Here is a 26,501-nt window from a genome sequence, read left to right as displayed (position 1 = left end):
GACAAGTCTCTGCTTAGGCCCTAATGTAATGCAGCTGTAGCCACCGCGACGAGGATTTCATTTTTGTTGTGTTCACTACCGGAATAAAGGTTCCAGTGGTGCCAAAAAATATAGGCCTTATATTAGGGCAAGTTCACTTCTGTGAGCAAGAATATTAGGTATACAGGTTCAGGAAGCTCTAAGATGAGAAGTAGAGTAGGGTGTATTCTTATTAAATGTGCTTTCTAAAATTCTAAAAATAACGACAGCTTTTGAGGATAATTTAAAGTTATACATAATACCACCATTCTAATAAACCTCGATGACATTCACATGCATATTTTTACATATTTCTGAACATAAAGACTAAATAATCATTAATTGGCTGTTTTCATTTCACAGCACAGCATGAGCATTTCCCCATGCCTCCATGTTGTCTTCATAAACATTACCTATGCTTTTTCTAGAGTAGAAGAGTCTATAAAAACTTAAACCATCTATTAAATAAGGGACTATACATACAAATCCCTTGTAATCCAAAAACTTCTAGGCAATAGGAAAAAAGAACATCTGAAATATGTGCAGCTGTGATACAGCAGAAGAAAGCTGAATAAAGGATATATTGGATGATTTTGCCTAAAAGCAGGAGCACTGGACCCTATTCCCTAGCTTTAGGACCTCTGGGAAATTAATCACTTTCCCTTTGCCTTAGTTTTCTTCCTCAGTGAGACACAGAGGGTAGAGCTGGATGAACTTGAAAATCCTTTCCTGCTCTAAAATTTTATGTTCATGCCTTAAAGCAACTTTATTCTAAGGAACACAAGGAACTGTAGGTACACTTTAACATACTCCTTACAGGAGTGGTAGAGTGGAAACACACTGGGTTATGTCCCTCATTCCCCCCTTATGGGAATTGACCTCTCCAACACACACGGCTTCAGCAGTAGGATCCCGGCAGTCCTGTTTGTTCAGGGTGGCCTCACCGTCCCCCCCTTCCTAAGCCAGAGTGGATTATTCCAGAAGTGGTACCATCTTTCAGCCGTGTGGACAGAGATACAGCAAAAGTTGGTGTGCTGAAAGAAGGGAGCAAGCAGACATGTAGGGAAATGCAGAAACCAAAGACAGAAACCTCCGCCCACATCTATTCCTAAGATCAGGTTTAATGAGATATTCTGTATCCCTGACAAAGTTCTACCAAAACAGTCGCGCCCCTTATTTCACTTGTATATCTCACCTAGCAAAAAGCACTCATCGTTAACAGTCTCCATGAAGTGTCCTCAGTATTACTGCACATCTACATACCTCTTGGTAATTTAAAAGGAAAGAAACAAAGCAGTATTATTTGCTCCATCTATAGGAGAGGAACAGAGGCAATGAGCTTGTAAAAACCCAAATAACATGGAAATGTCCTGGCTGAGCTAGAGCTCAATCCACAGACTCTTGCTTAGCACAAAGACTATCTGTGAACTATTGCTGACCCTATAGCTTAACTTCTGTATGACAGACTGGGAAACCATGAGAAGGAGCTAGAACGCTCAAAACTTCAGTGTTTTCAGAAACGAACCAGTTTCTGAACGAGCTTGGAGTTCTGGGCAAAAAGAGGCTCCAGTTTTTGGTTTTGACCCTTGGATCTATCTTTATGACCCAGGAATCCTCTCAGTTCATTCTGCCGTCAATGCTAGGGACTTGGATTCCTGGCCCCGAGAAATGGGGTCTGGTCTTCTGGTTGATTTCCCTCAGTCCAGCCCTAATGACTGCCCTCTTATGCATGCAGAGATGTTAACAGAGATAGGCAACACGGAAGCTTGGAACTGAGTCCAGCCAGAATGTTGAAAACATTAAAGAGCTAAATATTAGATTAGGGCTAATGTGCTAAATTCAGAATACTGAGGGGCAATTGGAACCTTAAAATAGGATAGACAGCTGAAAACATGAGCTTTTTTTGTGCTTTGCCTTCATCTACCCACCTATCTGCAGGTCTAATCTATCAGGTATTTAACCATATAGCAGAGATATTTCCTTCACTCCTCGGGGGAAGAAAGCCAGGAGGAATTGGTTCCATATGAAACAACGTGATCTCTATTACGTTTCTAAATTAAAACTTTGCAGCCCCTGGATGTGATAACTGTGTTTGTTCATTACACTATCTCTGCCATCACCACCACCACCACAAATCCCAACCTCAAAAACAAAGAAACTGGAAAGGGAGAGAAATGTATTCGATATATATCCCACACCCAGGGATCAATGTACAACTGCGGTTTGATTTAAAGAGGGAGGAAGTGAGGGCAAGATACAAAAACGTCTGACAATTCCAGTTATTTCAGCACAAACGTAAAGAATGTTCTTGGGTTTGTCTGCATCAAAACGTTCCCAAGGTTTCCCATAAGTGGCAGGAAGCTGCTTTGTTAAAGACCCTTGTAACACACGGGGAGACAATGATCTACAATTAAGTGTTCTCCAGTGGGCCTCAGCATGACAAACTCTAATGGCTCCAAAGGAGCCCTTAAAACCTACCATGTCAATGAGCTCCCCCAAGCATGGGGATTTAGAGTTATGGATTAGACCTCTTAACTGTTCTCCTCCACTCAAAATACCTTAAAGACCCTTGGCTCCCAGGGGAGGAGCTGTTAGAACCAGTGTCCGGTTAAGAGGTCTTTGGGAAGTCACGCGTCGACATAGTTCCAGGACATCCAATGATGACAATGCATTCAGCTGAACGCCACCCCCCCTTCATGTTACCAAAAGCCCGACTGAAGGGCCAGAACCCCAGTGATCGCCCCCCACCAAAATGAAGAAGAGGCCTCACAGGGGGTCTCATTTCATTTCTGGCTGTGGTCTGGATAGCTATGTGGTCTTGGAAACAACACCTATTTTCTTGGTGCTTTAATTGTTATACCAATCCGGTACTGATGTGGCAAGTTATCTTGCAAGTTTACATTCAGGAATACCTTAAAATAAAAGTAGACGATTTGACTAAAGAGAACATGTTTTACAGCCAAAATAACAAAATGGACAAATCAGATCCCGTTCCGTCAATAAGGCCCTTTCTGCTGACTATCGGTCGCTTTGAGAGGTGTGTGAATTCTTTCGGAGCGCAAGGAGAAACTTGGAACCAACTCTGCATTTTCTGACCTCAGTGGTTACAGCAACACACAAAAATGATATCAAATGGATGATCCCAAACTCTCTCTGTTTAGAACGGTGACCACGTACTATTACTGTGAAAGGGATTTATTCCAATTACGTTCTGCTGGTGACTCAACGTGCTTCATTTCCTAAGCACACACTGCCAATGAGGGGTGAGCGCCTAAGACACACGGCTACAGACACCAGCTTATCACCGGAAATTATTTCAAGCCAGTTTCTGTGAAAACGTAAACTATGATTGTAAAAAAAAGTATAGCTCCGGAAGAATTAGAGAAACTTTAGTGGCTCGAAAGCATTAATGACCTTTTTCAAGATCCTAAAACTACTAAAAGAGCTCTGTTACCAGGTCTTATGTTCACAATATCCTATTGGGTCTCGAGAGCTCAGTTCATTCCCCACCTGTGGCTAAACAGGTTCCAGGGTACAGTACTATACACAGCAGAGCATTTGGGAAACCCTGGGGATAATGACTGTAGCAGAACTGGAAATGATTATTTCCAAATAAAAGCTTTGTCCTCCCAATGTGCTCATATGCCAACAGGCTGCGCTGAGATGGCAAAGTGAGGCACATTTTTTTTTTTTTTTGGCTCAAATTTTCCATCACTCTTTCTTTTTCTTATATAGCCAGGGAATTCTTTTCATTTTTGAACCATAATGCTCTTAAACTCTGGTTTTAAGATGGAAAAGCAACAGGATCTTTTATTAGAAAAGTGCTGTGGAGAGCGGCTTTGTCTCCTTGTTACACAAACATCTACCTGCCCAGAGAGAGGAAAGCCAACGTTTAATGTAAAGTCTATTTAGAAAGGTGATTTCACATATACCATTCAGTAATAAGGGAAATGACCAGCTTTAATTTTTTATTTTCAGATTTTTAAATGGTTTCAGAATTTGGCCTGCACTGCTATGTCCCCTCGAAGTGCCAGGGGGCCCGTGCAAGACACCTTTGACCTTCGCCACTCGGAAGTGATGCTGAGATGGCTAAAGTGTGGGCGAGGCAACACAACACTGAATGCATCATAAGTTAGACACTTGGAAAGTTGTAAGGACTTTAAAGGTCATCACCCATTAAAAAGTCACACTGTTCGGGGCTCACAGGACTCAGATGTTTCTGACCAATGTGGAGCTTTTCCTATTGCCTGGAATGGAAGGAGTGCAAGTTTCATAAAGACAGTTTTAGACTAGACAGCTGTCTGTACTCAACTCAAACTTTTGCCTGGATCCAGATTCCTAGATTGAGGCAACAGGCTTGGCAGGAAGTACAGGGTTTTTCTGCCCCGTTTCTCCTCACTCTTCGAACTTGAGGACGTTGCCCCAGAGATTTACCAGCCCCACAGCCTGAACTTCGTTTCTCTGTTAGACAGAAAGCAGCCAATTCTTCAAGGATTACAGAGGCTTAGTCACATTACGAGAAAAGCACTAGTTCTTCAGACAACACTATCTCTGTGAGCAGGTGAAAGAAAGTCACTCGGGAAGTGACAGGTCATTGGCCAATTTGTCAGTTTCTGCAAACCAAGGTGATATGAAAACCTCTTTACCTAAATAGAAGCAAAGAAGAAATCTGGCTGTCAACGGGTAGAAGCATCAACAAGCCCTTAAACACAAGCCCTGTAAGAAGATAGTTAAGGCGATTATGAACCCACGATAAAATATCAAAATCGCGAAAACATTTGGAAATCTGTTTTCTTTCAATTACTGGCTTTGTACTTTAAGTATTCTTATATCTCAGGTCGCTGAGTTGACATGAAGATTAAAGTAATCCTTCGTGGGATAATTTCATAATTTTATCAACCAGGAGAACGTCAAGGCAGTGCTACTTTCTTTGCATTTTAGGTCTTATCAATAGCTATTTACATGGCTGTATCCTTAAAACTTCTCCCTGTACTTAAACTAAGTGCTGGAGTACACCACCCCCTCCCTCTAAATGTCTGTTTATTTCTAAGTTTGAAATCGAGAATCACCCTTGACTCTGTCCCCTTCTTCATCTTTGTAACTAATTGGTATAAAATTCTCTCACATTAGAAGTCCTTTGAAATTCATATCTCTCTTCTGTATCACTGCTCTGCCGAGTACATGCCCACCTCATGTTATTTCAAGAATACTGCTTTGGGCTTCCCTGGTGGCGCAGTGGTTGAGAGTCCGCCTGCCGATGCAGGGGACGCGGCTTCGTGCCCCGGTCCGGGAGGATCCCACGTGCCGCGGAGCGGCTGGGCCCGTGAGCCACGGCCGCTGAGCCTGCGCGTCCGGAGCCTGTGCTCCGCAAAGGGAGAGGCCACAACAGTGAGAGGCCCGCGTACCGCAAAAAAAAAAAAAGAATACTGCTTTACTCCAAATACACTCCTTTAAACAAGAACAACCCAATTCATCGTACACCTGCCACCAAACTAATCTTCCTAAAATATCACCAGCATCATGTCACTCTCAGCGTTGGAAACCTTTGAAGGCTTCCCAGAACTCAGCCATCTCTTAGTGTCTCTCTCTTGGGCTAAGTTTCTGAAACTTTCTATTTTAGCCAGGTAGCCTAACTACTTTAGGCTATGTTTACTAAATTACTATCTTATCCTGATCCTCTTAATGAATTCTACCTAATTGCAATGACCTCTTCCCAACCGTCTACATTTTACCCAACTGGAAAGTCAGCTAGTCCCGAAAAACTGATCTACGTGGCTTGAGATGAGCCCACCATCTGAACTTGGACCTTGCTAATGAAATGACTATCGTCTGGGTCTGTGAGGTCCCCTGGCATTTTCTCAGAGGTCCATGAATTTTATCAGAATTTGTAAATTGTATGCCTTCATTTCAATGATAATCTAAAATAATTATTCTATACCAGTTACACAGACCACATTTCTCTTTAGCAGTGACATTTTGAAACTGCAAAGCGTTTTTATAGAGTAGTACTGCTTTTCTTAATATTTCAGGGATTCACAACTGGTATCTATGAGCCTCTACTATTAGAAGGGTCTAAGAATATCTTTCTTCTAAGAGAAATCTGTAAGTGCATCTGACAATCATGTATTGTCATGTGACATATCTTTCCTAGTGTTGTCTTGAACTGTTATTTAAGACCTTTATTAGAGCTTTTTTTTTCATGTTTCTGTGTCTTATCTTCCCAAACAGATGGTAAACTCTCTGGGGACAGGGATTATGTCTTAGACTTCTTTGGATTCCTGATGCACCAAACCTAATCTTGAAAAGAGCAAGTGCTTGGTCAAAACTGATCGCTCTGTTTTTGACTATGAAGGGCTGATCTGGTCCACAATGGATGCCAGAGGGGAGTAAAACAATGAGGACACAGTTTCACTAGATATCCAACCGAAAATTATGGAAAGGGAGTACTCAAATTGTCCAGCTGTGACTGAGCCTCATCTGCACTAGGGCTGCATTGCTTGGAAACATTTCCCAACCAGTCACAGGGCTCCCAGAGGATGCTTTTTAATACAACAAAGGTTTTCATCATTCCTTTCTTCCAATAATACAATAAAAATCAAGACCGTTTATTAGTACTAAGTAAAATTGAAGCATTTCTTTCTCGTAACTGGTAAGAGGTACCAGAATTTTAAAAAGGTGTTGAATCCGACCTATTAACGTTTCTGGTAAGTCCTTAATCTGTGTTGATTTCATGCTATCGTACAGAGAATCCTAGAAGCACCGTTCATCTCCTCTGTGAACAGGGTGGTCCTGTGTGTCATCCTATAGACTTTATTAGTAGCAAAATGAAGCCAGGAGATGTCAAGGAGACAGGATTAGAAGGAGCAGAGAACCTCAGAATGGGATTTTCCCACTTGAGGACTGCGAGAGGAGTGGAAAATTAATTGGCCCCTATCCATACACGGTGCTTCATTGATTACCTGCAATCTTTTCTCATGCCAAGTATGTAGAGTTGATTTATATGGATTTACAGAGTGTAATACTTTATCGTGTTAGTTAAGAACTCGGGCAGCAATCGACAGCAGAGGCCAGCATCAATGAAATCACGGACTAATTTCCTAGAAGAAAGAACATTCTTTAACCAGTGCCTTTCCCACTGTTGTTACCTGGAGACAGGAATGGGATAAACCAAGGAGGACTATGACACAAGATTGCTGATGGGATGTGAACTAATCCTGTGGTCCAGTGAATGTCACTCTTCACCACGGCAAGAGACCTGTGGCAGTTGCACGAAGAACAGAAGATCAAGGTTGGAAATCGCTTGGATTTTACAAACCGGTGATAGATAAATACATAAGTGAATACACACACATTTTATTTCGTAGAAGATCATTCCAAAGAATGTGCTAGGACTAGGGAAGAAAGTAGGCAGTTACAGGGACAAATGACAAACTTCTTGTAAAATAGACTGCCCTATGCCTCATGTCTCAACTAACAAAAGGGGACAGGGAAGGTGGCTTTAGGAAGAAAATAACTAAAGCTACGTAGGGCGTAGGGCACGTGAGGAAGCTTTTCTTCCTCTGTGAACTGTTCTTTGTTCAAGCGCTACTGCACATTCAGCATGAAAGTTAATTAACACACAGCACACTGCTGCCTGGAACGCCTTGCCTTACGTAATTATACCTGGAGTCTAATCAGGTTAACTCTCCACTCTTCCTTGGCTCAATCACCCAAGATACACTCTCTCAAAGTGTGGCTAGCATTCACTTAGGAAGGCTGGTGACATGCCTGCGAAATTGAAAAGTTGTCAGTTTCAACATGTTGGCTACACTAACAGCCTAAATGAGCTTTCCCACATGCCTTTCATGCAGAAAGTGAAACCTTGTGAGTTTCATCTTGCTGGATTCCTTTGGATTTTCTTCTGGTGTTCCACAGATTCCAGAACAGCATGCCAGGGAGAATTATACTTTATTGATGACAGAGTCAGGCCATCACTCATTGAGGTATTCGTGCTGTTATTTATTGAACTTGCATAGGATGATATACTGTTAATATTAACTCAGTGCTGAAGGAATTCTGAGAAATTAAAATTCTTTTTCCTTAGACTTTTCTGGAATTTTCCAAACATTTTACAACGAGGAAGCATTATCTTTATGCTCATAAAAATGTAGGGGGGAAAAGAAAAATTGGTAAAAGACTCCTCCACAAAATGATCCCATCCTTAATTCTCCCACAGTAATGTACGAATGACTACCACGTAATATACACAGTGTGACTTACTACTACAGGATCTTATTTCAGAATTTAAAACACTGTGTACAATAAAATACTAACCTACAACAAAAGCTTTCATTTAGACTATCAAATTGAACAAATGCGCAAGCTATGTTGTAAATCCCCCCCCCAGTACGTACAACTCAGTCAAATAGGGTACGGATTTTAGTGACACATGACGTGACAAGGGTTGTAATCAGTAAAGGTTAACAATAGATTACACTTACGCTTTTCTCTGACCACCATTTGTAAGTGACACCATAAATCACCCTTGAGATTTGTCACTTGGGCTTGGCACACCTTTGTTATCAGGTAAAAATGACAAAGGGAACACCATGTGCTTAAATCTGTTGATCCCATGAACAGGAAGTTCACAGGAGCTGAATGCCACCCCACGTGTTCTGAAACTTGGTGGGAGGGGAGGGAGGAGTGGGGGGAGTGAGAAGAAGAAGTTAATTAGCTTCAGTGCCTGGGTCCACTGCTACCATCAGCCATGCTACCCAACTGGCGGGCCAAGACAGAGGGATCAAGAGACAAGTCTTAACTACTGCCAAGTTCACGCTCTGCCTGAAGCGACTGTCAACTAATGATAGATTAGACATATCTGATTGCTCTATCAAAACATTCATCTCAAATCTTGATTAGTAAGCCTATTGAATTATGATTAATTCACAAGGGTGCTGCTGACAGATAAGATACTTTATCTGACAATGTGTACTAGTTGCTTTGCCTGAAGCAAAAAAAAACAAAAACAAAAACCCAACACAAAACAAAACACAAACTCCTGAGTTGCTAGTAAAATAAACAGTATCAAGTACAGCACGTTGAGAAGGATAATGAGGCTACAGTGCACCTTTTAGTTTAATAAAGAGCTTGCCTGTGAGAACCCAGCCTTGATACAAAAACAGGAGGGGTTAAGGGAGAGACGTACACTAGGAACAATATATTGCAAACAAGAGAACCCCAGAGCGCCCTCCTGCCTTTCCAGCAAGGAATGTGTAAGAGCTGAGAACTTGGGGTTGCTGCAGGAAGCGTCACCCTCAGTTTGGTGACATCCCAGTTACTCAGGCCAGAGACAGAGCAGAATTGGCCTGCCTTTGTCAACGTCACCATCCAATTACTCTCCTTGTCTCTGGGATGAATACAGCTGCGCATAGAAATATTCAGCAGACCTAAACTCTTGGGATTTTCAGAAGGTGGATGTTATTTTTTGTTACTGTTAGGAATTGAAATGATGAGGAGGAGGGAAAGAACTAGTACTTTTGTGTTTTGTTTTCTTAAGAAAAGGGATTACAATGAGTGTTTTAAAATACTTTTCTTTCTTTTTCTTTTAGCTTTGTCTGAAGCAAGGAAACCCTCCATATGATATACATTAAACTGTGAGTTTAGTACTTAGTGACTAAATGACTCAGGAAAGACTATCACGGTATCTCTCTTTCCGCTGGTATCTCTCAACCCAGCTCATCCCAAGGCCGAACCTAAACTATCCTTCAACTCCTGTCCATTCACAGCTTTTGTCAATCCCCCAAATTCAGCTGTGGTTGTTGGGGGATGGGAGTTACACAGTAAGAGGATGCTAAGTACTCAAAATCTCGTGGAATTTTAGACGGTATCATTATCTTACCCCGACCTTATGATTTTTCCAAAAGCCTAACGTCCTATAATCATGTTTCTCTTTTGCCAGTATTAACCTTTCGGTGACTTCTTTCTTTTCCCTCTCGCTCTCTCTCTCTCATAACTACCCTCTGTTAATCAATTGTGCACTGCAGATGGGGTCAAGGAAACCTACTTCCTCCTCGGATAGCCTCCAATGTTTCTACTCTTGGGGATAAAAGTGCTTTAAATGGAGTTATAGTCTAGGAAAATCAATATACGATTACGGCAAAGATTTGTATTGATTGTCCTGTTGTATCGCAAAAAGGCTAAAGAAAAATGGCATGGCACATTTACCTTCAATTTCTACTCCACAGAGTTTGTTGTGAATGTTTGGGGCAAGAAGAAAATGTTGGAACTTTATTTGATGACCTAAAGTTTTCATCATTCAATCCACTTACTTCTCTCTCTACCCGAGAAAACACTTCATTATAACTCTCTTGCCTTCCAGTCTATAATACTGGTGACATCAGGGACTCCCAGGAGAGAGCTGAAGGGTGTCTACTCCCCCCAAGGGGGCTGTGTCCGAAACTGCTGGTTCCCTTCCTATAGCACCCATCCTCCTCTTCTCCCTCCCTTACCGCATCCTGCTTTTGTTGGGATCAGCACTGTACTCAGCTGAAAAATATTTCTGTTTCCTGTATCAACAGGTGTGACTAAGTGATGAACTTCTGACTAATGGCATCTAGGTGGAGGTTGTTGGGTAAGGGCTTCTGGGGAAGTTCCTTAAAACGGGGGGAGGGGGGAGGGGGTTTCCCTGGTGGCGCAGTGGTTGAGAGTCCGCCTGCCGATGCAGGGGACACGGGTTCGTGCCCCGGTCTCGGAGGATCCCGCGTGCCGCTGAGCCTGCGCGCCGGGAGCCTGTGCTCCGCAACGGGAGAGGCCACAACAGTGAGAGGCCCGCGTACCGCAAAAAAAAAAAAAAAAAAAAAAAAAGGAGGGGGGGAAGGGGATGACTCCATTGCCAGACATATTTGCATTCCCCCCTTTCTTCCTTCTTCCAACCTGGAATGTAGATGAGACATTAGGAGCTGGAGCAGTTCTCTTGTGACCACGAAGGAAACCTGAAAATATAAGCCACTTCAAAAGCCCGGCAGAGCAGAAAGACTGAAGGAACCACAAACATTGGTGATGTTGTGGAGCACCCATAACGGCCCTAGTCTTTGTGGATTTCTCTCAAATGAAGGCTATATAAATCCCTATATGGTTGAAGACACTGTCTTTCAGGTCTGCAATATTTGCAGCCAAACATGAGACACTTCTACAAAATGCCTGATTATGTGAGTCCTCAATGTCACAACGACTAACAAAAATGAGTCACGTTTCTCTTTAGGGTTAATGTCATATGCAGTGGCCACTGGGTGGTCCAGATACTTTATGGTGTCCGTAATCATTCAGTTGCTTTTCTAATCATTAGAAAACATATAATTCCTGTAGTTGAGGAAGCACTATAGTAATACAGTCATTTATTTATTTATCTATTTGTTTGTTTATTTACGATTTCAGCTAAGCCAGCACTGGATTTTTAAAAAAAATTTATTATATATAAAGCACAAACTTACAAGTACAGTTCTTTCGTTTTGTTTTGTTTGGCTGCACTGCTGGCTTGTAGGATCTTAGTTCCCCGGCCAGGGACTGAACCTGGGCCCCCGGCAGCGAGAGCACAGAGTCCTAACCACTGGACCGCCAGGGAATTCCCAGTAATACAGTCTTTTAAAAGTTCAGTCTATCTTTGTTATTTTTAGCTGCACAGCCTCCATTTCCCTTTCTTATTACTTCTAGGAATAGGACTCCAATTTTCTTTTGGGAAATTGCTTCCCGCCCCCCAGTAGTGGGCAGTCTTAGTGGGACTGCCATCAAGATACTCTGGCCTCCCCCGGCTGAGAAGCGAGTGCAAGATCCAGGCTGGGCCCCATCAGACTTTGATTCTCGAGTGGAGCAGAGCTTATTCCTTCCTGATAAGTGTACATGCTTTCCTACTGCCCGGATCCTATAGGAGCTGCACTGCTTCCTCTCCTGTCTGAGCTGTTTTTCATGGGTACTGTAAACCACCCCATAGCCTTTCATAAAGAGAACCTCTCCCTCCTGCCTTTTTCTTTTTCTTTTTTTTGCTTAAGTTAGCCAGTATTTGTTTCTGTTGCTTGCCACCAAAGAATTCTAACTCGGAAATTATCATCAGAAGGGAACTATGAGGCAGCCACTTTCCTTTTGTTTAAAAGAAGGTCTCAGGAAAGTAATTTCCAGCCTCTGCCTGGGGAAGGGAATGCCCAGCCGAGGGCAGAGTCTGCCCAGGGACTCCAGGGTCACACAGGACAAACTGCTCTGACTCCTTGCTTCGGAAGGCGCTGTACTCAAGTCTCAATAGGAGGCAGCATATTTGCTACAACAAAATCATCCCACGAAATAATAAAATTTGTTCGGGTTTTTCTGTGAATAAATTTGAAATCTATTTTCCAAAATTAAGGGACCCAGGAAACCAGTTCTTTGTCTTACAGAAAAACCAACAGATACCTGACATCATTTAATGCAGAGCCCAATACCTAAAAGTAGGGAACCTGAGTTCTTACTGAATATAAGAATTGCAGAATGAACACACCCTAACCCTAAGGCTTCAAGGCCCATTTAGAGAGTTCTGGAATAAGAGGTATTTTATTATTATAAATTAAGAGAGGGAGCTTCAAAAGCCTCTGCTTGGACTTCCCTGGTGGCACAGTGGTTAAGAATCTGCCTGCCAATGCAGTGAACACGGGTTCCAGTCCTGGTCCGGGAAGATCCCATATGCCATGGAGCAACTAAGCCCGTGCGCCACAACTACTGAGTCTGCGCTCTAGATCCCGCGAGCCACAACTACGGAGCCTGCGAGCCACAACTACTGAAGCCCGCACACCTAGAGCCCACGCTCCGCAGCAAGAGAAGCCACCACAATGAGAAGCCCGCACACCGCAATGAAGAGTAGCCCCCGCTCACCGCAACCAGAGAAAGCCTGCGTGCCGAAACGAAGACCCAACGCAGCCAAAAATACCTAGAGCCCGCGCTCCGCAACAAGAGAAGCCACCACAATGAGAAGCCCGCACACCGCAATGAAGAGTAGCCTCCGCTCACCGCAACCAGAGAAAGCCTGCGTGCCGAAACGAAGACCCAACGCAGCCAAAAATAAATAAATACATTTATTAAAAAAAAAAAAAAAGCCTCTGCTTTATAGACAGCATACTCATTACTACAGAGTTCTTCTTAATGGCTATAAAGTGCCTAAGCAATTTAAATTTTTCAATGAAGACGGACAGAAGTTGCTGATTACGGAGTTTACTGACTACTTAAGCGCCAATGGACTACTACAAGGTTTCCTTTAAAAACTGCAGCTTAAATAGAAGGTGATATTAAATTAGGAGAAAAGTGTAATTTTAGTAATATAATAGTAATACTGATAAAAGGCAACCTTTAGTTGCTTCCTGTTCCAAAAACATTAAATATACAAAGTAATATAATACTCATAATCATGACGTAAGTACTATTATGATCTCTATTCAGATGGGGAATAATGAGGTTCAGATGAGGCAGAGAGGTTAAGTAACTTGCCCAATGTCATTTAGTTTGTACACGGAAGAACCAGGATAAATCTCAACACTGCTGTGATAAAACTGTATATTCCTCCTACACTGCAGGTGGTGACATAAAATACTGCAACTAGTCCAGGAAGCAATTTGGCCATGTAAGGCAAAAAGCCACACACATGTTTATACCTTTTACTCAGTAAGTACACTTCTAATAATATATTCCAGGGAAACAATCTAAATGAAGAAAACACCTAAAGAGATTTTTATTGCAGCGTTATTCGTAAGAGTGAAACTAAGCAGAAGTAACCCAACTTTTCAATAATGGGAACTGCTTAAATGAAATACACTATTGAAACTTAATGGATTATTATCATCATTAAAATGCATAACTATTAAATTATAAAACAACATGGGAAACACTGGTGTTAAACAAAAAAGCAGAAAACAAAATTATACATATTCAACGATGACACCTATATTCAACATTGTATTCATATGGCCCATGGCTGGAAACTAACTTCAAAATGAAAATGGTTGTATTAGACAGTGGGACTGTGGCTAAATGCTCCCCGCCCCACCTCCAGTTTTTCTCTATCATTTTTTAAATCTCAAGAAGGGTGAAAAATGACGCAGGAAAAATGCTTCCAAGAAAGGAAGAGAAATGGCACCAAGCTTCCACTGCCCCCGGATGCTTCTGGATCTTGACTGGAAAAGTCTATCGTCACCCCTTCACTGTAGATTAACTAGAAAGCTCCGAGGGAAGGGAAGCTTAGCCACGCAAGGCTCTTTATCCAGTCAAGGTAAATGAAGTTCGGCTGGTCAGGAGAATAAATAAGATTAGTTATGGGCTCCAGGTCATCCACTCATGGAGGTCAGCGAGTGTGAGGTTATTATCCTTGGTAGAAAAGCAGCAAAATAGCATTAAGGAATAAATTAATGAAAAAGGTAGAAGATTATTTGAACTAAAGCCCTAATCAGTTTAGAGATTTCACTCAACTGCTCTACTGGCCATCAGTCAAGCTCACAAAACAAATATGCTTGTTCTCTTAAGTAATTCCGGGAGATCTCCCTTTCTTGCTTCAAAGACATCCAATCTAAGGAAAGTCACGAATAAAGTTACGCCAGTTTGCTGTTACACCTCATACAAAACCCACCGAAGCATTAAGGTGCGTTCTACTAAAATAGTAAAGCAGACTATTTATACTAGACGCATAATTGCCAGTCCTATTTGGCCTCTGATTCCAAATAGAACATCATTCTATACCCACATTGGTGAATTCAGAAACACTGAATTCACCAATGTGCAAACTGCATATTTTATTAAATAAACACAAACTGGGAGATAATGACATACATTTGTTTTCATTACAAGGAGTAATGCAATATTTCTCCAAGGCTTACTGCATTAGCATTTCTTGCCACGTTTCAAATGCCTTTGAACTTTCTGAAAGGCTACATCTGTTAGCTCCCGCGTATACAGCCAAAAGTTACCAAGTGAATTAAGTTTTAATATAAATTGCTTTGTTCACTATTAAGATTGATGTTGGGCACACCGTACTGTAAGTTGCAAAGTGCAATTACAATTCGTTGCAATTATCTGTGGTTGTTAATAGCACAAGATAGCATGTCACTTTCTATGGAGTATATAATTTATCACTTGTGTGTTTTTTTTCTTCATGAACTCTTGTGGTATTCCAAATGTATAATCTTGTTGTATTTATTTCCCAGTGGTCCAACAAAATGCACAGCAAGTGCTGACTAGAACAAACTAAAAAGCACTGCTATTGACAAGCCGTCACTTGAGTGGTAATGAACATTCTGCCTCTACTTTCACCTCAACCAACCGGCAGCTTTAATTTATGATAAAGCAAAGGAGAGGCAACCTCCAGGTTTATTATACCCTCAGTGCTGTTTCAAATAAAGTAATTAGAAGGTCAAGAGACAGGTCTGGAAAGCCAAATATAAATGCAACCCTTCTGTACCGACACTGGAAGAAAAAAAAAAGAAAAAAGCCTAGTGTGTTCAAAGAGCGTTTTATCCATCTTTCTTCTCCAGAGAGGGGCAAGTCAATTTTTTTTTTTTCCAATACTACCGTAACCAATCAGAAACAGTGGCAACTCCTTTCTTTCACTCTCTAATTTGCTCCATATGGACTACAGGCAGCACACCTAAGAGATACTGTCCTTAGGAGAATGTGATGAACTAGTCCCCCAAAACTGTTCTCAACTATAAACTTAGGACAGGTGATTTGTTTTTATTTTATTTTTTAATAAAGAAAAATTCAGTAGGTGAATGATGGAAGGGTTCTGGAGAAACCCTAATAATGTAACAAGAGCCCCCCCTTCCCCCAAGAAAACTTTAAAAATCTATTTATAAAATCTTTTGCTTAAAATTTTTTCTTGAAAAAGGCATCTGAGGGAAAAGAGTTGACTTGGGAAAAAGATTACCCTTTCAATATATTTTGTTATCAGCGATGGAAAAACAATTATAATAAACTAGCATGCTGTTTCTAACAAAATCGTCTGTTATTCTTCATTTCCAAGGTTCCTAATTTTACATACGTTGTAATCTGTCTGCTAACCTCTCTCTACCTTTTTGTCTCCTATATAACAATGACACCACGCTTAAAAAAAAAAAAAAAAAAAAGGCTGTGAAACCCAATGGACCTTGACTTTATATCCAGTCTACCTTCTGGGGAGTAAGTTAGAAAAATTTAAGGACCTCATCACATTCTCCCTTCTAAGCCAGCTGCCTTCAAACATTTTCATCCATGGATCACTTTAGTGAGAGATGAAGTCCCAGGAATCTATGCCATCTCTCTCCATTAGCCTACAGTTTCAAACCCTTTTCCTGGCCCCTAAAGGAAGGGAAGGGATAGGGAGGAGGAGAGAAGAGTAGAAAGGGAAGAGGGGAAGGAAGTGCCAAGGGCAGGAGGGAGAGAAGCTGAGGCCAAGAAGGAGACTAAACCAGAACTCGACCAGCTTCTGCACAGGTAGCTCTAGGATAGTTACCAAATGATACAAATCATTCTTGGTGTCATAACCTATAAAAACGCTAATAGCTACTTGAAGGCTATCACATTCATCTTGATCCACCTCTTTTGGGGGACTGTGGAGCATACGCTCCCAAAGCCTTTTTGAAATAGCATCTCGTTGTGCCATTTTTGCTTCAAGTACTTTATCAATGTCTGTCCAAGCAGTTGGTATAATTACACCTGATTATGTAAGTGGTGGAAATGTATGTAATCTCATAGTTAGAACATGTAATTATGTTGTAAAAATCCTTACGAAACTGTAAAACAAAAAGCACACAAGAATAGTAGGTGGGGTTTCGTTTCCTTTTCTTTTTTTTTTTTTTTTTTTTTTTTTTGATACCCACCCAGAAAAACAACTGAAGCCATGACTCCATCACGGTGTGGTAGGAAATGGGTACCTCTGGGGCCCTCATCTACCTGGGTGAAGGAATGGGCAGCTTTGATCCAAGATCACCTTGACATCCCTGAGGCCAAACAGTATTTGCAAGTCAGGCACTAATATAGAGACAACATCTGTACCATATGACCAACTGTATATACGAAATGCAAAATAGTACATTTTCTGATGCATACAGCATCTAGGCTGGTTTCTTCAACCCAGGAACATGGTTGGTTTTTTTTTTTCCTGTTGTTGCTTAAAAATTTTTTTTTCTTATTTATTTTACACTAAAATATAATGTTCCTAAATAATCTGTACCATTAGTGGGGAAATAGGGGTAGATATAAACTAGATTCTTTTCAAAATACTCTTTGAGGCAGGAATTTCAGCCATTTTCTGCAAGGAGATAAAACAAGAAGTATGTGACTGAGCTGAATTCCTCAATCCCCCTCTTCTACCCTGGTCTTTCCCTGGAGGTGCTAATGAGGAGTGAAATGTTCACCATGCTGGGCTGTGCAGTGGAACAGATGCACAGAGCCTGAGAGATTCACACTGGACAGCAAGGCTTGTTTCATCAGGCTGTAAACCTTCAGTCTCAGCAGAAACCCTGACTATGGCATTACTAGATGTCAAATCTCTACCAAACAGGAAATTCTCCAATTTCTACCTCTTCCCCATAGGAGACCTCGGCCCCAAAGGTATATAAAAATAGAGGAGTTCCCGGTTTCTGTCTTGGGGGCTCAGCACCGAGGTCGGTTTTTAGGAAAATGTAAAGGAAACGCACCACCGTACACGAGGACTTTACAAGTACTGCCCAGTACGGGGCAAAGCCCAGTACTTGCATAAATTTTGCATAGATCCATTAAATACGTGAACTGTTACTAAAGAATTTCAAATAGTTCTGAGAGTGTGCCAGAGACTGAAGAAAGAAAAGCATGGCATCTGTGGGAGGTACTGTTGGTTGCCTCTCCAGCAACCATTTCCTTCTTGCTCCTTGCTAACAGAACTTCTATTTTATTCAACATTCAGAGCAAATGGACTCCAATGCCAGCTCAGGAGGAAGTCTTGGTTAATAAGCCAATCATGGTGTTTCCACTTCCCTTGCCAGTCTTTGGTTTAGGAGGAGACATGTGACCCAGATCTGGACCATGAGACCAGAGGGAAGGTCAATCGGGAGTTCCTTCGAAGCATTTTCGCACTCTGGAGAAGGAGACACTAGAAGGGCTGATGTCTTTCCATTGCTGTTGCTTCTACCTCTGGATGTGATGCCTGGAGCAGCTGCAGCCATTTGAAACACAAAGGAAGCCAGCATAAGGGTAAAGGTTCCAGTGGCAGAACTTAGAAGAATCTAGGTATTCAGTGACATCATTGGGCCTATGATCATATCAACCTACAGCTGTCCTACTTCTGAACTTCCTGTAGTGTGAGATAATAATCACCCTTGTTTCAGCCAACTTGAGTCAGAGCACAATTTGATACTGTACCCCTCTGACCATTATGGAAGGCTAGCATTTATATTCTTAGCTTAGCTACAAGCATAACAACACATCTGAATTTAAATCTCATTCCTGAAAACCAAATTGGTATCTGCATACATTACTGGTGGGCTTTTCTAAAATTGGTATAATCCTCTTGGAGAGCAGTTTGTCAATATGTATCAAGAGTTATAAAGAAGCTTATAAATTTTGATCCAGTATTTCACTTTGGGCAATTTATCTCAGGGAAATAATCCAAAACATGGAGACATATATACTCTATATTTGACAGAGTATTATGCCTCCATTAAAAATGATGACTAAAACTGTTAGTAAAGTGAAAAATAATTATGACAAGTGAAAAAAAAGACTATAATAATAATAACACTAAAACAACAATGCTCAACATGCGTGTAGGTTTAAGAGCTCAACGTGGGTGCAACAAAAAAATGGTTACAGAGTTGGTGTCATGGTGGGAGATTATGGGTGAGTTATTTTTGCCTGTTCTTTTGTTTCCAAATTTCCTAAATAGAAAAAATATATATATTTGAAATTTCCACCCAGCATTATTCAGCTGCTTAGTACAATTTGTGGGCTACGCTGATTGAAAATGTCTGGAGAGGGAGATTCGGTTAGCCTGGGGAAAAGACTTGAGGCAGATGCAGAAAGCTCATTAGCACCAGGATTTCTTCATAACTAGTTGGATTTTTTTCCTCTAAATTCTGACTTTTCTTTCTCTTTCTTTCCTCTTTTTTTTTTTTTTTTAAAGAGATGATTATTCCATGATTTGGGTAAGGTGAATAATAATAGTTAACAAGTATGGGATGGTGAGCTAACACACCATCACTGAAAGAAGCCCACTGGGGAAAATTCCTGTTTCTAAATAAGAGAAAGGAAATGCCAACTGCTTTGATTCGAGTGTTCTGCTTCAGAATAAATTTGCCCAGAAGCACAGAGGGGTACAAGGTGGGGACTGTGAGGTATTAGGGCATTTAAAAAAAATAAGAAAATAAAAGCAGGGACATAGATGCTTCTTCTAGTTCTAAGCTAACAACAGCACTACTGACAGACTCCCAAAGAAGCTCACGATATTCCACATAATTAAGAGGGATTGCTGGCATCAGAGGGACCAGAAATGTCCTGCAGATTAACTGCTGACTTCATTGCTAATGACACCCAATTTCTTTAGACTAATTGGTGCAAATCTACATTTTTTGCAGCAAAGATGAAGTATCAACTCGATTTGGTGTCGATAAAAAACTGATGGATGCTTCTGACTGCTACTCCTCAACAATACACGGATTATTACTACCATAATCATCATAAATGACAAAACATGGGCAAGTGGTGATTACAAGCCTAATTCTATCTTGAGGTTTTAATGGCGTAAACCACTCAGGTTTTACACTCATGATTTACTGCATCATCAAAATCCCTGAAAGGATTACTCTTGGTGTGAATGCCACTCATTATCTTGCCAATAATGCACTGGTTGGGCCCAACAGGAAACAAATAATCAAGACTGAGTTCTTGGAAAAGCCCTCCTAAAATACTGAAATCTCTAGTTTTAGAAGGAGGCACGTACCTGCCAAAATCTTCCTCTTCATTTCTGGACGTTAGAGCTGTATTTTGCTCTGACGTGTACAGACGCTGGGTATCTCTGGGTCATACAACAGCCTACCAAGCTTTGTGCCAAAGCCTGGAGATGCTGTTATCACCTCGGTTACTGCCAACCAAGCACCACCAGAGTGCCATGGACCAGGCAGAGAGAGAAGACGTTATAAACCTCACATGCTCCCCACCTGATCGAGCATAAACACTAGACCTGCAGGAACTGGGGGAAGAGGACAGACAGGGAGGAAGGCAGAGGGGAGGAATTTGTTGTTATTTGGGAGAAATGCACAGAACACCCTGTGCTACAATAAAAGACATTTAGGTTGCTGCAGAGGCACCTCCAGTACTAGGGAGACTGTAGATTGGGAATGCAAAATAAAATGCCCCTAAAGCCCAGGTGGGCAACCAAAGAGTAAACACAGCAAAAGTGAGGGGCAGTAGCAACCAGGCAAGAGATATCCCCTGTAAAACGGGCAGCTACCCACTGCTGCCAAGTGATTGTTGCCAGGTGGAAGGGGACCAGTATTGTCCAATCTTCTGCTGTTGTTTTTTCAAGAGCAGTCAGACTTGTATGAAATATCCAGGTTTTAAAATGTTGGCAAACGATCACCAAAACGTCTACAATAATAAATGCTGGAGAGGGTGTGGAGAAAAAGGAACCCTCCTACACTGTTGGTGGGAAAGTAAAATGGTGCAGACACTATGGACAACAGTGTGAAGGTTCCTTAAAAAACTAAAAACAGCGTTACCATGTGATCCAGCAATCCCACTCCTGGGCATATATCTAAAGAAAACTGTAATTCGAAAAGATACATGCACCCCAACGTTCATAGCAGCACTATTTACAACAGACAAGACACGGAAACAACCTAAATGTCCACCGACAGATGAACGGATAAAGAAGACGTGGTATACTTATACAATGGAATATTACTCAGCCATAAAAAAGAATGAAGTAATGCCATTTGCAGCAACACGGATAGACCTGGAGATTATCCTACTAAGTAAGTCAGAAAGAAAAAGACAAATATCATGATACTCCTTATATTTGGAATGGAAAAAAATGATACAAATGAACTTATAAACAAAACAGAAATAGACCCACAGACATAGAAAACAAACTTATGGTCACCAAAGGGGAAGGGGAGGAGGAATAAATTAGGAGTTTGGGATTAACAGATACACACTACTATATGTAAAATAGATAACCAACAAGCACCTACTGTATAGCACAGGGAACTATATTCAATATTCTGTAATAACCTATAAGGGAAAAGAATCCGAAGAAAAAAATATATATATGTATAAATGAATCACTTTGCTGTATACCTGAAACTACTACAACATTGTTTATCAACTATACGTCAATTAAAAAATTTTTTTTATTAAAAAAAATGTTAGCAAACAACTGCGTTTTTTAACATAATGGTTAAGAGAATGGATTCTGGGACCAGACTGTCTGGAGTTGGATGTTAGCTGTGCTAACACGTGGGACACATTACTTAATCTGAATGTCACTTTTCCTTACATTTAAATGGGGATAGTAATTGCCACCACTTCATGGAGTTGTTCTGAGGATGAAATGAAGGAATACAGGAAGGTGCATAAAATAATCCTGATACATAGTAATTGCTCCATGGCTACTATTGTTACCTGAGGCTAGACTTGGCCTCCTGGCTCTTAGTTTGTGACCTCTGCGGTAGGAAGAAATGATATATGAGATAAGATAGAAAAATGGCCCTGAGCAACCACTCTGAGGCTGACCACGTGAGTTGGAAGTCTGTTTTCCCCACTTGCTGGAGGCTGTCTGACCCTAAGTCAATCGGTGAAGCCTCAGCTTTCTCATCTGGCAAATAGGGATAACAAAGTACCTGCTTCATAGAGTGCTATGAAGATGAAATTTAAAAATTTACATAAGCATGTGGCATAGGATTTGGCATATGACAATCAGGAAATATGATTGTTATCATTATTCACATTATCTTTTAAGTTGAATTTTTCCAAAGTCTGAAAGTTTTTAAATCTTTTGTTAAAAGCTGGTCCAAACTTTCTGCTCTGGTCCCAGTCCCTTCTGCTTTGGACACTGCTTTATTATTTTATTGTTAGTTCTTAGCCACAGGAAATTCCCTCTTGAAAATGAAACTCTGTTGCTTTATAAGGTGCTACTTCAAAAATTACAATTGTCACCAAGTGCAAAGACCTGCTGTAACACACAACCCTGCGTGTAAACGGAACAGGGGAGGTACCTTCTTAGGAGAGAACGTTGCTACAATACTCTACATGAAACATCATTGTTTCTGTAATATGGAAATAGCTGACAACATCCAGTTCAAGGGCCTCTGCAGCTGAAATATCCAGGACGTCTCTCTCCATTTAAAAATGCCTGAAAACCCATCCCATGCACATCTGACAGCACACCATTCAGGCAAGCTAGACTCGTGCCAATGACATGAGAACGGCATTCTCCAGCTGAGCCATGGGAGTGATGACTCAGTTTGGTGGAGCAAAATTCTCACACACACCGGACTAAAGGAGGTTCCCCAGTTTGCCCCCTCGTGCAGCTCACACGGGGGGGCCCCGGTAAATTTCCTCTCTAAAACAGACAGACCTTCAACCGAAGCGCTGCAGGCTCTTGAAAACCAAAGCCCATCTATCACTAGCAAAGAAAACTGCATTTACTTTGGAATTTTTGTAAGATAGGATACAGATTATACTAGAAGTGTCCACAGGTGCACTCTGACAAAGTGGACATGCTTCAAGTCACCCCTGGTCCTCTATTACTTACCCGTGATCTTCAAATAGCCTTGCTAGTGCATGGAGAATCTTATATGTCACAGCTATTTGGGAAAAATAAATTATGAATATGATCTAGTATTCTGAGAACCACCAGACTGTCAGGTACAGACTTCTGCTTCCTAATATCAAGAGCTGCTCTGTGACTCACCAAGTAAACCTCTGGGCCTCTCCAAATCTCAAACCACTGAAAGTGAGTCAGTTGACACACTTAAGAGAATGAACTTATGGTTCCCGGGCGGATGGGTGGGGGGAGGGACAGACTGGGAGTTTGGGATTGCCATGTACATGCTGTTATATTTAAAACAGATAACCAACAAGGACCTACTGTATAGCACAGGGGACGCTGCTCAGTGTTCTGTAATAACCTAAATGGGAAAAGAATCTGAAAAAGAATAGATACATGTATGGGTATAACTGAATCACTTTGCTGTGCACCCGAAACTAACACAACATTGTTAGTCAACTAAACTCCAATATAAAATAAAAATTAAAAAAGAAAGTCAGATACAAAAGAAAAAAAAAAACTGTGCTTTGCAACTGAAAGTTCTCAGAAAATTTCCAAAAGAAACGTCTTTAGATAACAATCTCCATAGCTTTCTTATTGTTTTATACTCCTAGTCATGGATATTACAACAACTGGATGTAAGTTAACTTTGTTTTCTCTGAGATCACTGAAATATTAAAAAGAGTCATGTGCATAATGTTATCCTCAATGACTTCAGTGTCACCCCCTTATGAGTGTGGAGATCATCTGATGCACAAGAGTCAGAGGTGAGTGAGATTAAAGGGAGGTTCCCTCTGGAAATATTCTATTGTAACCATCCACCCTCCTTCCTTCCCCACTCCCCCCTCCAAAAGACGCACGTCTTAAAAATGCCCAAATTCAATAAGAGATATCGCTTACTGTCAGGGATGCACATACCAGAGGAAGTGCTGGGGATAAAGGAAATCTGTGAATCAGGGAAAGATGTTGGTATGCAAGACTGAAGATATACCAGCTGGCCCACTGCTTCAGCTGGTTTCCAGAGGCCAGGAAGAAATTAGTCTCACAGTTCAGTTAAAAGAACACCTGGCCATTCACCCAGAGGCACAGATTCACTCTTGAACAGGGTTATCTTTGTTTCCATACCAAACACACCTAGGAGTTAAGTTATTTAAAATCCTGTGACTCTCATTGTCCTAAATCACTCGCATTCATAAAACACAGGAGGTGAGGAAGTGGGACTGGATGTAAAAATATGAGTGTCAACAAGACTGATTTTAAAGGCCTGGATGGTCTTCCTTTGACCATTGCAACTGGGCTGGGGCATGTCATATTGATTTCCCACGTAGGTGTTACTGAAGATTTACAAATGTGAAGAGCTAGGAGGGAAGGAATTGTATTAAAGCCGAAGAAGGAGCACTCTGTCCACAACCAAAAAGACATATTAGAGCCACCGAGGCTCAGAAAAATGGGGACAATAGCTCAGTGTTCCCCTGTCTGTTAGGGTCTGCGCAAAGCTCACAGGGACGGTCAAAAATAAACTCTGGTTCCTCCACGGCTGATGAGGGTGGGAAAGGTCATTGTACAGCTGAGCCCTCAACATCAGCCCTCTGACGCTAACTCCTCTTTCTCCAAAGAAGGGTCAGGTTGAGGCTTGACATGAAGCACCGAGCAGTGTGCCTGGGTGGGTGAGTCATGGAAGAAGCTGCATGATGGTGGAGGAGATTACTGGGCTGGCCTCACAGCAGAAAAGCCAGATGTGTATGTGGGGGGGCGGGGAGAGGGGCGCTGGGGACAGGGCGATAGTGGAGGACTCAACAGCTTGCCAAGACAGAATGTACTGGCAGATACCACTAGCGCAAGGCTTGTTGGGAGGCCTGGGCTGACCCGAGGTGGAATGCAGCCTGGGAACTGGGCTCTTGGGAGATACTATCTTGAAACCAGTATCAAGCACAGATCTTTGGAAAAATCCCAACCTGCTGATTTGATTGCTCACTTGTTCTTCTCCCCAGTAAATTTCCATCCTCTTTTCTTGACCTGTTTATGGGCATCCTTCATTTTCCTTTCTTGCTCCTATCTCTCAGCTTTGCCAAACCTTGCAATCTGTTTGTTTGTTTTTTTTTTAATCAAGGTATAATTTACACCATTTAAGAACAGTTTGAATTGAAAGGAATTTTAAATTTTGCAAATCATTTAAAATGTGCAGAAAAGTTAAAGAATAGGACCCCCAAATGCCCACCGACTCTTTACTGGAATTCATTAATTGTTAACATCTCTTGCGATATATATTGCTCTCTTTTTTTTTTTTTTTTTTTTTTCCTGGGGCCATTCACTGGTTGGTTAAAACACCATAGTGACAAAAGGAGTCTCACAGCATTCAATGTGCGTTTACTAAACACCCACTGTGGAAGGACCCTGTGCTTGGTGCTGGGGAGAGGACAAGGATGACAGGCTCTATCCTCAAGGAATTTACAATTCAATTGCTAGGTGGCAGCAAGATGGCCACTGCCACACTCAAATTGAAAATAAAGTCTGAGCCTTTGGAGATACCTTTATCTGTGGATGCTGGCATGGGGAAGAAATTGGAGGAAACTACAGTTCTAACAGGAACTATAACTGGCGATCCAGCTTTTCCCCCAATGGGTCAAACAGTATCAGTAACCAGGCATATTCAGATGCATTAACTGGGGGGAAAAGGAGGAGGGGTTCCTTGGTCAAATACATTTGGGAAACAGTAATTGCGACAATGCTTATCAAGTAGTCTCCTAAATTGCAGTTTTCCTCAGAGCCTTAAGTGGGCTCTGCTAATGGGCTTTGTGAATCTCCAAGAAAGAGGAGGGGATATATAATATTCCCTATTTCTCAAATGACACTGGATTAGCTCACAGGATTAGTGTCTCACGGGACACCCTTCGGAAGCGTGAAGGAAGCTTGTACTCTCGAAGAAACTAGAAAAATTTGTAGAGCAACGTGCAAATAACTGTAAAATATCATAGCCCAAGTTCCGAAGTACTGATGCGCTATCAAGTAAAAGAGTTAGGGTGATGAACCAAAGGAAAAGCAGGAAACTTAAGAGGAACAGCGCTTTAGTAGAGCGTTTCTGCGATAGTGTTGGTAGGTTCATTTGTTTTTAACTGCATCACACGATTATTACCCAGAAACCTAGGTTAGCTCCCAAACACTCAGTGGATCAGGTCTAGACTTATCAGAGGTAATGGAAGGAGCTGGGAACCTACATTTATCGAGTCTCTATTATGTCCCAGGTGTTGCTTTCTCTTCATTTAAAAACCCTGTAAAGTGTGTGCCTTCCTCGGATTATCTGTCTTGGCCTCTACTGCAGCCTGAGCACCGGCACAAGGTCTGACACTTAACAGGAACCCGATGGATAGTTCCGGAATCAGAATGAACATGTTTCATGGTGTGACAATAAATTCATCAGATGGATTTCCATAAGCTACATTAAAATGTTTCATTATTAGACCAAAGAGGTCATTCATTAGCTGGTGGCCCACAGCCTGCAGACACAGTGTTTTATTTGGCTTGTAGAGGGTTTTCAAATAAATCAAGCACATTGAAAAGAGTTGGGAGATTTTCAATAAAATCCAGATTTCCAGCTTCCTCTGACATACCAGAAGATACAGCAACACGGGACCAGCATTCTCATATGGCCACATCCAGCGCAGAGGAGAGTGGTGACTGCAGCTGGAGGACAGTTCGCCACAGTCCCCACAACTCTCCATCG

General features: G+C 41.5%; 1 protein-coding gene across 9 annotated transcripts in view; it reads right to left on the bottom strand.

The window, feature by feature from the left end:
- The window catches only part of FTO (FTO alpha-ketoglutarate dependent dioxygenase), a 384,589-nt gene that overhangs the window by 71,093 nt on the left and 286,995 nt on the right, over window positions 1-26,501 (bottom strand). The gene's annotated exons all lie outside the window — the stretch shown is intronic.

This window comes from Physeter macrocephalus, chromosome 17 (genome assembly GCF_002837175.3).
Source record: "Physeter macrocephalus isolate SW-GA chromosome 17, ASM283717v5, whole genome shotgun sequence".
NCBI classification, from domain to species: domain Eukaryota; kingdom Metazoa; phylum Chordata; class Mammalia; order Artiodactyla; family Physeteridae; genus Physeter; species Physeter macrocephalus.
The sequence above is the reverse complement of the archived record's forward strand: the minus strand, read 5'-3'. Positions and strand labels throughout refer to the sequence as shown.